Below are 12,857 nucleotides of genomic sequence, written 5' to 3'. Positions count from 1 at the left end.
TGTTACTTGCATATTTATTTCACCATACGTTTATATTTTGCAAAATATAAATGTAATCACAGTGACGTTGCGGAGGAGGAGACGTTTCTTTGCAGTAGAGAATGTGCCATTTATTTCAGCCATCAAACAAGGACGTACATCAAAGAAGACGCAGAATTCACAATTTTCGCATTAGTGACCTGAAGTGAAAAACTTCGGAAGCTAGGAAAGAAGCTCATTTTTCATCGAGCATTTGGGAACGTCCCCAAAAATCTTTTGAAACTTCGTAACCAGAAAAAGAAACCTTCATTCAACTCTGGTGACGGAAATCACCAGGTGATCTTTCTTAATAAGTACTAAGCATGCAACATTTTAGCAATGCTGGATTGTGGCCGCGTATTGTGTACACCTAATAGTGTGAGTGCCTATATCTGTCTCCAAGCTCGACCTTTCGCTTAATGGTTTTGAAACTAGTCATCGAACAGTGTCCAGTGTGTTATTTGTGTGTCAAACTGCAAAGCAAAGGCTGAAAATAATTTTTTTTGTACTTCCCTTTGTTTAGTGCATATGAAGAGTTAGAATAGAAATAAAATGTGTTCGGAAGTGCGACTCTTCACGAATCACACAGTAAACACAGCTGCCTTTAAAAAGTGTTCAGGACCTCTTGCACAAAGGAGTTTTGTGCTTCCAAAACTGAAGAGCACAAAATTGCATACTTTAACAGTACAAAGCCCAACGTTGCATTACACCAAAGGCATTGCAAACACATTTGAGAATTGCATTGTCCACCTTGTGAGTCCTTGCAATCCTTCTAGAACAGGGGTTGAAAAAGGAGTCTCATCTTTCATTGTGAATCTCAACATCTAAATCACTGGTTTGCAACCAGTAATTCAGATGTAAACTGATTGGATACCAGCCTCTCGAAGGTGGGTGGTGCCTATTCCCAGTTTGGAAGCTCTTCATGTGGTTCCCCGTGTCAAGCTGGCCAGAGCCGGGGGGGAAGTCTTTCTGCCTTTTGGCGGCTATGCTGTGGAATTCCCTCCCTGCCTCTGTTCGCCATTTGGATGGTCTGCTCCCCTTCCGTAAGGCCATCAAAACCCTCCTGTTTCCTGCCTAGACTGTGCCGCTGTCTTTGTTCTGCTTTTTGCTTCTAGCGCCGGGACGCCCCTTTGCTGGGGCAGCTGCGCGCTCTATAAAATTACGTTATTATTATTATTATTACAGCTTCGAATTCTCAAACTATGTGCTGCTGGTAATAGGTGAACCAGACCCCTCTGCATGCTCCTTCCAGGGTCACATTTCATCCCGCCTATTATTTTTAAATTGAGACCCCAGGACTAATAAAAACCAAAGCTTGCATTGTCAAAGCACGCATACCACAGGGATGGAGGTCTGCTGTCCCTTCAATTTCAGGGCTGCTATATCTCTCTTAAGTGCTCTGCCACCTTAACGGGTCACTTTTGTGCTATATGAAACACTAAATAAATAAATGTTTCCATCCTTCACTTGGAAACATCCTGTATGGTTTATGGAGGGAATTCTACCTCATTTATGTGATTGCACTGTGACTAATTAGTACATATGTCCTGTCACAAAAATATCAGGTCGGATCACAAATACGGTGAAAAATAGGAATCTATGGTGCAAAATATGGTCTTGCTAGTCCACACTTGCATTTATCATTCGAATATAGCACAGATAACCAGGCAAGCCCCAACCCATGACCAACACATCGTGAACGGGTTGTTTCCTCTGGTGGTGCTGGATATTTGAGAAATGAGAGGTTGGAATAGAGCCTTCCTGGGTGTGTTACTTGTGCTTAATAAAGAAGACCGACTGCAGTGCTGATGAAGGAGCTGCACTGACTTTTTATTGAATCACAGCTCAAAAAGACACAACACTGGCTGCCATAACAAATGTGGATAGAAGTGGCTGAAGAGTGGTTTATCACATATCTGCTAGTAGGTAAAGCCTGCACATCCTATAATAGTTAATATCCGTATGACAGTCCACCTACCTGGGTCATGAGGTCTGTGATTGTTCTGCAAATCAATCTTATGATCCTAGCACGGTTGACTCAGACTTACAACCTTTTGAGGGCAATCATTTTTTATACTAATTCTGATCGGACTATCATAGGTGAAGAGCCTGTAAGTCATCATTCAGGATGGTAGATTCCACGTTGGTAACACAATGAGCACTTATGGTTGTTAGACCTGGTATCCTTGGCATGATTTCCCCTGTCTTTTGGCCTCAACCGCCTGTATTTTTGACTGTTATGCTGGACTTAATTTTTGCTGGTTTAGGTTCTCTGGACACTTGATCAGTGCTAAAGTCCAAGTGCTCCCTGTGTAACGTGTAATTCTGGTTGGTTCGCCCTGTTTAGTATATTTGATTTACCTATACTAGTAAAGTGCACTGTGTGTGCCCAGGGCCTGTAAATCAAATGCTACTAGTGGGCCTGCAGCACTGGTTGTGCCACCCACATGAGTAGCCCTGTAAACGTGTCTCAGGCCTTGCAGTGCCTCTGAGTGCAGTTTTGAATTGGTATGTCACTGTGGCAAGTGCACCCACTTGCCAGGCTCAAACCTTTCCTTTTACCACATGCAAGGCACCCCTAAGGTAGCCAAATCTACCCCTATGGGCAGGGTGCAGTGTATGTGAAATTTAGGACATGTACTGGTGTTTTACATGTACAGATAGTGAAATACTGCCCATTTTTATAGGCTATCATTTGAGATGCCCTGTAACATTTTACAAGTGTAACTTTCAACTGGGAACAGATTGAGATTTGGAGTTTTGGCTCTCTGAGAGTAGGATGTAATAACAAATCTTTTAGTAAAGATGTTTTTTTTAAATTGTGTGCTTGAAGATGCCACTTGTAGTAAGTGGGCTTTTTCTTGTCTAACCAGTCTGTGCCTCTGTCTGACTGTGGAATCAATGTCCGGTTTAAACTGATAGGATCCTGTTTGTGCATTCACTCTAGACAGTCACACAAAGGGAGTTGGTGTGCCCTGCATATCCTGATGGCCGATTACCAGGCTGAAGGGCCTTCCTGAGCTACAGTGCACCAGAATAGTGCACTCTAGCTCACAATGCTCTCAGCTACCCCCTGGATTGTGTATTGAGCTAAGACCAGGCTTGACAAGAACTTGTGCACTACAAAGACAATCCTTTGAAGAATGTCTACTTCAAAGACCAAAAGGGGTATAAGTATTGAACCTAAAACCCCAGACTTTTGGAACACTTCTGGAGCAAGAGGAAACTGTGCCAAGGTGAAGAGCAGAAGAAGTGTGAGGAGGAGTATTGCCCCTTTGCTGTGTGTTGCTTTGCTGGGCTGACCTGGCCTGGCCTGCAGTTGCTGTGTCAGTTTTGGAGGGGAAAAGGATTGAAGTTTGCTTTGTAACCTGCTTGTGGAGATTCTCCAAAGGCTTGTGTGGGATTGCCTCCTGTTGGAAGTCTCAGGGCCATCTAAGCAGGGGCGTAACTTAGGCCCCCACATCCCCCGCAGTGCGGGGGGCCCAGGGGCTGCAGGGGGGCCCCTCAGCACTGTACTCCGGCCAGAGAGCTCCGGGTTAAATCCTGAGCGGGGCCCCTCTGTGCACCTTGCAGGGGGGCCCCTAAAACTTTCGTTACGCCACTGCATCTAAGACTTCGCCTGCAGAATCCCTCTACTCCACTTCTGGGAGTTCTGACCTGCCTTGTGCTGCTAAATCCAGTTGAGGTTGTTCCTGCTGCAAAGATCCACTTTAAACCATCAAAATCCATGCTTTGCCCTTCCAGCACCTGTTTTTCCGACGCAGCATTGCAGAGCGGGGGAAATTTCCATGCACTACTGCTGTGCGGACCAAGAATCAATGCAGTTCAGTACACCGTGTCCCCGAAGTCCGAGACCACTACACTGACTCTGAGACAGAACCTGCTGTGTGGCTGACAAGATCGACACATCATGGGACTGCAGCTGAAGAAACAGAGGCCATGCCTGTCTGCCACCACCTTGTCAATCTTCAGCGCGTCCAGATTCCCACGCCTCACACTTGTGTGACAGGTTTCCAGACGCATCACCGAGAAGACTAAACCGTCTTGGATTTCGATGCTTTGCTTACCCCTACTATCCGGATTTGATGCAACACTTCTCCTGCATGCAGCAGATCTAATGTATAGACTCCCCATGGACTCGGGAACTGACGCATCACTGCGTTTTCCCATGCTTCCCTCCTCCATGGCGGTTTTGCCTTGTGGATTTTGACTCATCTGAGGTACTTTTTGTAAAAACCCTCCTTAGCGTTCTGTAGACCAAATTGCTTGAAACGTTTTAGAAGTTATATTTCGTGTTGTGTATGTTGAATGTTTGTTGTTTTGGTCTTGTTTGGTTCAGAGAAAGATAGTTTATTTTTCTAAACTGATGTGGTGTCCATTTGTAGTGTTTTCACTGTTACTGCGTGTGTTATGTACAAATACGTTACACATTGCCTCTAAGATTAGCCTGACTGCTTGTGCCAAGCTACCAAGGGGGTAAGCAGGGGTTATCTGGGTATGTAACTCCCTTATCCTGACCAGAAGGAAAGGTCCCTACTTGGACAGGGTGCAAGCCACTGCCAACCAGAGACTCAGATTTCTAACAGTGGTAACGAATGTGTCTATCATTCTGCTTCTAACAAATTCTGTTTGTGATACGCATTATATATGTAGTTCTAAAAATGCTGTATGTAAGGGTTGTTCATTAAAATGCCATATGAGCTGCATATAGCCAGTGCATCTCATTCTTGGAAATTCTCTTATCATCAGTTCTGTGTTGAGCAAGGAATGCTGACATTGTTTGTTGAAATCCTCCCTGAATCAGAGCTTTTCAGATATTGTTGCTTTATGTGTCATCAATCACTCCTTTCTTTACATTTCTGAAGGCATCAGATCGTCTAGGAGTAGAAGCCGATGACATCTTTCTTCAAATAAGCAGCACAAAATGACTACCTCCAGGAACACATCACATTTTGACATGTGAGGAAACAAATGCTATAAAAAGAACTCTCAAAAAGCCAACTGAAAATCATTCTGTGGAAGCTCCGCCTCCCTTGTGCCTCCACTCCACCATCTAATGGCCAGGTACTGTAGTTATTTTTCTACCAATGTTTCTATTATCTGTTTGTATATATATATATATGTATGTATATATATATATATATATATATATATATATATATATATATATATATATATATATATATGTAACATATTATAGCAACCTCTTTGAAGGATTGGTTTGTCATTTACCAATATGCTATCTTGTCTGTGTCGGCAATTCAGGGGGGGCATTTGTTGCCTTTTCTTGATGGGAGGACATTACCTCTTTACTGATGCATACATTGTCAGGAACACACTTGGAGTTTTCAGTTTGTGATGTACAAACATCTGCAATACTTCACCTTTTTCATTAATAAGAGCTCTTGCCAATATTTCTGGTAAATTGCTCATGATCTCTCTACACTAATGTTTGCAATTCATAGAATCTCTTAACTACAAGCTCAGTTCTCTCCCAAATTGTGTTTATGTAGTTCAAATCAGAATTCTAAGTGTTTGAGGTAAGTCTTCCAAGCTCTCAAAGTCTGCTTTCTAGTCTTTTCATCGAAAATGTCTAGCTTGCTATGATTAACCTTCTAGCCAGTTTATATCAACTTGAGAGCTCTTTCAGGTTAACCATCTAGTTTGATCAGGTATATCCAAGGTTCATTCATGATTACTTTCAAGACTGTTCAGGTTAAAAATATAGCCAACTCATGTTAACTGTATAGACGTTTGAGGTTAGGCTACTTGATTGGCCATGTTGGTCTTTTTTTTATAAGTTAACCTTTTTTTATACGGTTTGACTTCTAGCCTTTTCAAGTTAAGCTTATACCCTGTTTAAGCAAACCTGGCCATTTTAGGTAAGCCTTCTTACCTGTTCATGTAAGCGGTACACTCAGTTTTTGTAAGCACCCGATAGCCAGTGAAGCTAGCATTCTAGATTGCTTAGTTTAGACATTAAGTCTGAGCTGGTGTGGTGAAGTGAGCTAAAGAACAATGATGGATTCGAACCAGATCTGTGACTGGGGTTGAGTGTCTGAAAAGTTTCAGCGCTCCGTCCATCATCTCTTTGTCAGCTTTGCATAGCTTGACCTTCTACTTCTAAAGACTAGCCTTAAGCATGTTCTTGTTTTGCCTTCAGGAAAATTCAATTTATCCTTCTAGTTGATTGTCATAGCCCATATACACTAGTAGGTTGGCTTTGGAGTATTATATTGGTGACCTTTGAGTCTAGACTGTCCAATGTAGTCTTCCAGCCTATTCAAATGAGCCCACTAGCAACTTGTGCCAACTGGTATGTATGTAAGAATGTATGTACAACTGTATATGGTATATTACAGAAACCTAGCCAAAAGAGGGAGGAGTGCCGTACATAGTCGATGGCAAGTATAAAGTCAACGAGCAATAGGATAGGAAGCTGGGTTGTTATTGGTTAATGCATTGTCTTGTAGTGTTCTTTAAAAAGAGGTGTCTTAAATGCTGCACTGAATTGCACACTGATAATATGAAGCCATCATTAGAAATGTGCTTAGTTATTGCATCAGGCTTCTGGGCTCTTTTGCCTATTAACTCAGCTTGCACTACCATTGGAATATCATAGTGTGTACTCAACGTGCTGTTCGGAATTTATACCTTGAATGTACATGATTAAAATTGTGCGCTATAGTTTGACGGATTTTTAACCTCTCTAAGTAGTTTATTTTGTACTGTTAGAGGCCATTACATTTATGAGAATCTTCATATTGGCTCCTTTTCCAAATTATTTACAAACGTGGGAATTGTTTTAGACTTTGCAACTTTATTGGTGAGTTGTGCAATATTTCAACTGCTGTTGTTATATTATCATCTCCCTTTCCTATACATAGCTAATCGTTATTCATGTTTTTAATTGTTTAACAGTGCACGTCTGAACTTTAGCAATAGTGTTTTCCAAATAGACATTCACATTCTTTGACTGACCTCCTGCTATCACACCTCATCTTCAGTGTGCATGCTTTATTTCATTTGGGCTGAAGAGGCTGGCTGCCTGAATTCGGGGACCACCCCACACAAAGGAATGAAGGAAGGGAAGAAGGGAAGAAAATAACCTTCAGCACACGAAGGTATCACATCCTTCTGAGAGAACACTAGCAGAGCCACGTTTCTGTTTAAAGGTATCCTTCTGGAGAGCAGTAGATCCACACATTGTGAAGTGGTGTGGCTCACTGGTTAGAGGCGGCAGACCCGAGAGCAGAGGACGGCCCGGGACCAGGGTTCAATTCCCGACGCGGCAGGGTCATGGACCAGGGTCAGCGGACTCGATAATTCTCATCTTGTTGCCTACTCTAACCAGGGATCACAATGGGCAACTCTGGGCATTAGCTTGCCTCATCTCCACAACGGCCCCCCACATACGCCGGGGATGCCTGGTTTCACCTTGGAGATACCCAGTAGGGACCATCTCACAGGGAAAGCCAGGACGGGTTCCCCAGCGGTCTGCTGCGCAGAGATACTCCTTCTGGAGTCGATTCTAGCGCATCACAAACCCACAATTAATGAAGAAGCGATGGGGCCTGGGAGATGGAGATTTTAATTTACACTTGGTAGGAGTAACTGGATCAGCCTAGGAAATTGTTTAGAGAGAGAAGTAGTAGTACAGTTGATGGGAACAGTGGCTTAGCAAGGGGGGTGGGTGTAAGAGGGGTCCGCCATGGGTAGCACGAGTTTTGGGGAGGCAGCCCCCCCTTACCTGTGGCCATTGTGGGGCGGCAGCCGCAAGAATCACTAGCAGCAACCCCCGACCCGCTTTTACATTTGGCTGCAGCAGGCATACTACAGTCACATTGCTTTTCTTTAGTGACTAGACACTGAGATATATATATTTTTTCTAAGACCAGAGCTCTAAAGCCAAAAGAGTCACTTTGGTGAAATTCTTGGCGCACAAAAGCACAGGAAGTTTAGCTCAATTTGCTAATGTGTCATTGACAATTTCAGACTATTCTTTGTTTACAGCTGGGAAACAGTAAAAAGCAAACCTACATTGAAGAGCCTTATAAACTTAAAATGTGGAAATATGGTTTGACATTGTAAACTAATCACTGTCTTAAGGATGTACTTAAGGATAACTCCCAGTTTTGAAGGTTTTCATGAATCTCAAAAAAATTCTCTTATTTCTTGAAAGTAAGTGACATGTTATTACACTGAGACACAGCTGCTACCGAAAATGTACTTTCGATGTTAAAACATTTGTACTTCAGAATAAATAAGAGGGACTGACAAAATAGACTCAGGTTTCTGGATGAAAATTGTGAGTTAAAACAATCAGACTCAAGTATTTGTGACTGTAACTTTTGGAAGGATTCTGTCTGAAGACCAAACTATGCTTGGGTCCAAAGGACATCAGAATGTTGGGACTTAGTCACCATGTCAGTACCCATGAGCCCAAATCCGACTAGCTAATAGTACCTCACTTGCCATCCTAACCTTTTCAGAGAGCCAGGTGAATTGGCGCCATAGAACACACCAATCCAGCTCCTCAGGGGAACATGGACAGAGCATTACCTTTCGTTCTCTCACATGTGCATGTTTATAATAAACAAAAAAAGACAAGAGGAAAGTTCACAATCTTTATTGAAATTAACATTGTCTATTATGAAGCAGTTCATCTGCGAATAGTAAACATATACAGCTCAGAAGTGTAATTATCATTACTAGCAAACTATAAACAATAAAAAGCCCTACCACTAATACTGATATTTGTCTAAGTCTAACCCTATCCTCATCACGTAGGCACAAGATAGATCAGTGATGTCTAGAATTAGCTCAGAACCCGATACCTGGAATTGTAGTTAGGTTATGTGCATCATTGTAGGTATAAACTTAGTTTAGAAAAGGCTGGTGCTCTTGTTCCAAGAACATCCCCTTCTGCAAGAATCCTCCTCTCTGTTATTCAAAATGCAGCCTCTCGTCTTTATGATAAGAAGTGCCCTCTTGAAAAACAGCAACTGTGTCCATGTTGTGTCTAAAACGTTAGTGATGTTGGTTCTAACTGAGCACAGTAAGCAGGGCATATTGTTCAACCTGAATTCCAAGAAGGCACACTGTACGATAATAACATGTGCAGTCTATTTCTACAATAACAACATGGCATGAAAATAAATGTGTTAGGTGTTCTGCGCATAGCATGTGTGGTCTAAACGTGCAGTTTGGCTAAAATAAGGGAGCACCAGCATGGGCCTAAGATGAAACATGTGCATCATTGTAGGTATAAACTTAGTTTAGAAAAGGCTGGTGCTCTTGTTCCAAGAACATCCCCTTCTGCAAGAATCCTCCTCTCTGTTATTCAAAATGCAGCCTCTCGTCTTTATGATAAGAAGTGCCCTCTTGAAAAACAGCAACTGTGTCCATGTTGTGTCTAAAACGTTAGTGATGTTGGTTCTAACTGAGCACAGTAAGCAGGGCATATTGTTCAACCTGAATTCCAAGAAGGCAAACTGTACGATAATAACATGTGCAGTCTATTTCTACAATAACAACATGGCATGAAAATAAATGTGTTAGGTGTTCTGCGCATAGCATGTGTGGTCTAAACGTGCAGTTTGGCTAAAATAAGGGAGCACCAGCATGGGCCTAAGATGAAACATATAACATAACAAAGCTTATGGACAAGGAAAAACTGCTAAACATAAAGGGCACATGGGTCAAGATCTAGTGCAAGCATGTCGACGCAAGTAAGGTGACCATCTCACTCCATGTCAATGTAGACACTTCCTCTAGTCCTGAACATTTCACTGGGAAAGGACTGCTTTCAGGTGTATTAGTCTTATTTGATTGATGGAAGAAAAACAACACTCAGAATGCAGCAGGTGATCTAATGAAAGTTCAAGACTGGAAATGGGGTCCGTAATGACTGGGAAGGAGGTTGTCACTCTAGTGTGGCGGCAGTATAAACTCATGCTTTAAAATACATCGATTGTCCCTCTATCAGCAGCGAACTGACCAGACCCCAAGATGGAAAAGAAGCCTTTCCTGCTTACCACTGAATTAATTCCTGTCTTCCATTGTGGATGGATTTTGTTTCCAATTCTGTATGGGACTTTAAAGCTTCTCAAGTTATAGAGGAGATAGCCTTTTGTGGATCCCAAAGGACAACAATGCCCGGATCCTGCCACTGAATCCTACCTACAAGGTGGAGCTACTCATCTGAAGCTGGAGAGAGCGGGAGGTCCTACATGTTTGTAGGGAATAACACCAGTAGACCAGCTGCAACTGGCCATTTTGTTACTGCTTGACCGTGGGAGATGTTTTCGATCTGCTTGTTCAGTAGCCAAGCACTCTGGATAAAAGAGAATTGTGTTGCTGAATGGTAATCAGTTGTAACTAGATAGTTTACCTTGGACCTGAACTAGTTATGGGGAGCTTTACTTTAACATGAATCCATGGACTGTTGTCAAAGAACTTTTCCCTGAAAGTTTGGGCACTTCCCGTGCTCTAGAAAAGAAGTTACTCACCTGTTAACGTTTGAATTTAGTAATATATAACCTAGAGAAGACAATGACAAGGTGCCAGACCTCCACAAAAACTTCAACCTCAGTAGCTACATTATTGCACATTGTTCCCACTTTTTGCTTATTTGCAAAGTTCAAGGCTACTGTAGAACCATGTCAAATTAATATCCAGGTTGTCCACTGAACATGGTTGTATAGTTGTAAGGGCTGGTAATGGGTAAGTGGCAATAACCAGTTCCCTTGTTAATCACAATTCAAATGTGAAAGAATCAGTTCAGCTTGGAGTCACTCTTTTGCAAATTTTCTGCTAATCATAACCACGGTTCAGTGATAAAGTGCAAAGGTGAACATTTTTGCTGGGATGAACCATCCATATTTAACTGATGATGCACCATTGTGTGTAAGCCATGAAGTTCACAATTTCTGGTTTACTGCATCCGATCAATTGTGGTCTTCAAATGGCTTCCTATTGAATATTTTTCCTTTAATGTAATAAGCCCCTACCCTGGCATCCATTTTTTCTAAGTGTTTTACATTTTTTTTTCTATATATTTCTTTTGTCAAATCTGATTTAAAGATGTTCATTTTTAGCTTTTTCTCATCCCCAGTTTGATGCTGTTGCATGTGTACTACACACATTTCTTTGAAGAAATGCCATGGCAAGATCGATGGTCGCAGTGCATGATTTTGCTCAAAGGTTGGGTGCCAAGCCTATGCAAGCAATGTTAAACATATACAAAGCCAAGAGTATTGCTATTTCGAATTATGGTTCTGAAATCTGGGGATACAAGGATTGTGCAGAGCTTCAAACAGTGGTAAATACATTGTTGAGAAGCTTGCTCTCAGTTTCACAATCAATACCTTCTTATATTATTCATCAAGAAGTTGGTATTGGTTTTGTGGTAGACTTGATTAGAATGGCCCCATTTCTCAAATGGATCTCGATTTGGACCAATTCAGAATTAGTGATGAATCAGGAAATATACAAGACTGCCTTGCACTAGATAGGGCAAGTAGCATTCCTTGGCTTAGCTATGTGAAAAGAATAGCAAGGCTGGTAGGCCACCCAGAAGTATTTGATAACCCAGAAACATATGTAAAAAAGATCTGGTGTGGGCTCAGACCTCATTTGTAGGTCCAACATCTGCAGAAAGAAAGGGTCAAAGAGTTATTGAAACCTACTGTACGGGCTCACCAAATTGTAAAAACCACTTATTTAATGGAGCCTTATTTAGACATAGTTACTAAGCCCCAACATTGTTTCCTTTTAACAAGACTGAGTTTTATCTGCACTTTTTATTGGCCGAACCCCAGGGATGGAGAAAGATGGAGGATCTGGGACCCTGGAATTGCGATACTTTTTCAAGCCAAGACACTTTGCACTTTGCCCTGTTTAGTGAGCATTATTTACACATTCGTACACTTTTTATCTTTACAGTTTTACAGGACAAATATTTTTTGCAGGCTAGGCCAGCCCTGATATATTTGCAGATGCTGAATAATCCCTGGGAAACCTTTAATGTTGCTAGCTTCTTAGTAGCAGCAGTCAGAGAAAGGAAAAAAGAGGGTCCACATGATCTGACAAATTAATTGTTTATTCTTTTTTTAATGTGAAATGGTTTACTCTCTCAAATGTAATTCATATTATATCATTTGAACTTTTTAGTGAACTTTTTTAATTATGTGTACTTTTAACCTGACTGTATATCAATTATGATTGATTTTCGCTCAATGGTCATGTACTATTTTGTGTTTACTCAATGGATAATTTTAATATGCTTTTATGGTTTTAAATAACCTAATAAAGTGATTTTGACTGACTGACTGTCACTCCCCTGCACCTGGCCCTCACCAGAGTTAATGATCCCGGTGGTATTTGTACCTCTAGAGGTGGGAAAAATCAGTTCCCTTATAAATTGGATCTTGAGGGTCCACTAAGAAATGATGAATTACCAGGGAAATCAGTTATTCCAGGTCATATTCCCTTGGTCCACCCTTTATTTGGGTTGTACTTTCAACGGGAGATTTTATCAGATGGAAGTTTAGGGAACTGTGTTGTTTCTGCAGATCTCATGAATATGACAGGATTGGTAACTGCTGGTACTGCCCACAATGAAATTAAGAGGCCACTTGTGAGGTGGGCCATGGTGTACAGTTGTAAGTAGTGTATGACACAGGAGAGCACCTACCACTAATACATCATCAATAGATGCCCCTTTCCAATTCTTATGCTTTAGAACAATGTGAATGTTTACATGCTCTTCACATTAGCTCTGGTTGTGAAAGCATACATCTAACTAACTCGTTCTCTTTGATAAGAGTTTAACTTTA

The 12,857-nt window shown here is 41.6% G+C and overlaps 1 protein-coding gene across 1 annotated transcript in view; it reads left to right on the top strand.

Annotated features, from left to right (window-relative positions):
* Positions 1-12,857, top strand: part of CNTN5 (contactin 5) — a 3,039,905-nt gene that overhangs the window by 877,233 nt on the left and 2,149,815 nt on the right. The window contains exon 5 of the mRNA XM_086935289.1: positions 4,884-5,082. The gene's annotated coding sequence lies outside the window, so the exon portion shown is untranslated. The remainder of the gene's footprint in view (positions 1-4,883; positions 5,083-12,857) is intronic.

Source organism: Lissotriton vulgaris, chromosome 8 (assembly GCF_964263255.1).
Source record: "Lissotriton vulgaris chromosome 8, aLisVul1.2, whole genome shotgun sequence".
Lineage (NCBI taxonomy): Eukaryota > Metazoa > Chordata > Amphibia > Caudata > Salamandridae > Lissotriton > Lissotriton vulgaris.
This window is presented reverse-complemented; position numbering and strand designations above follow the sequence as displayed.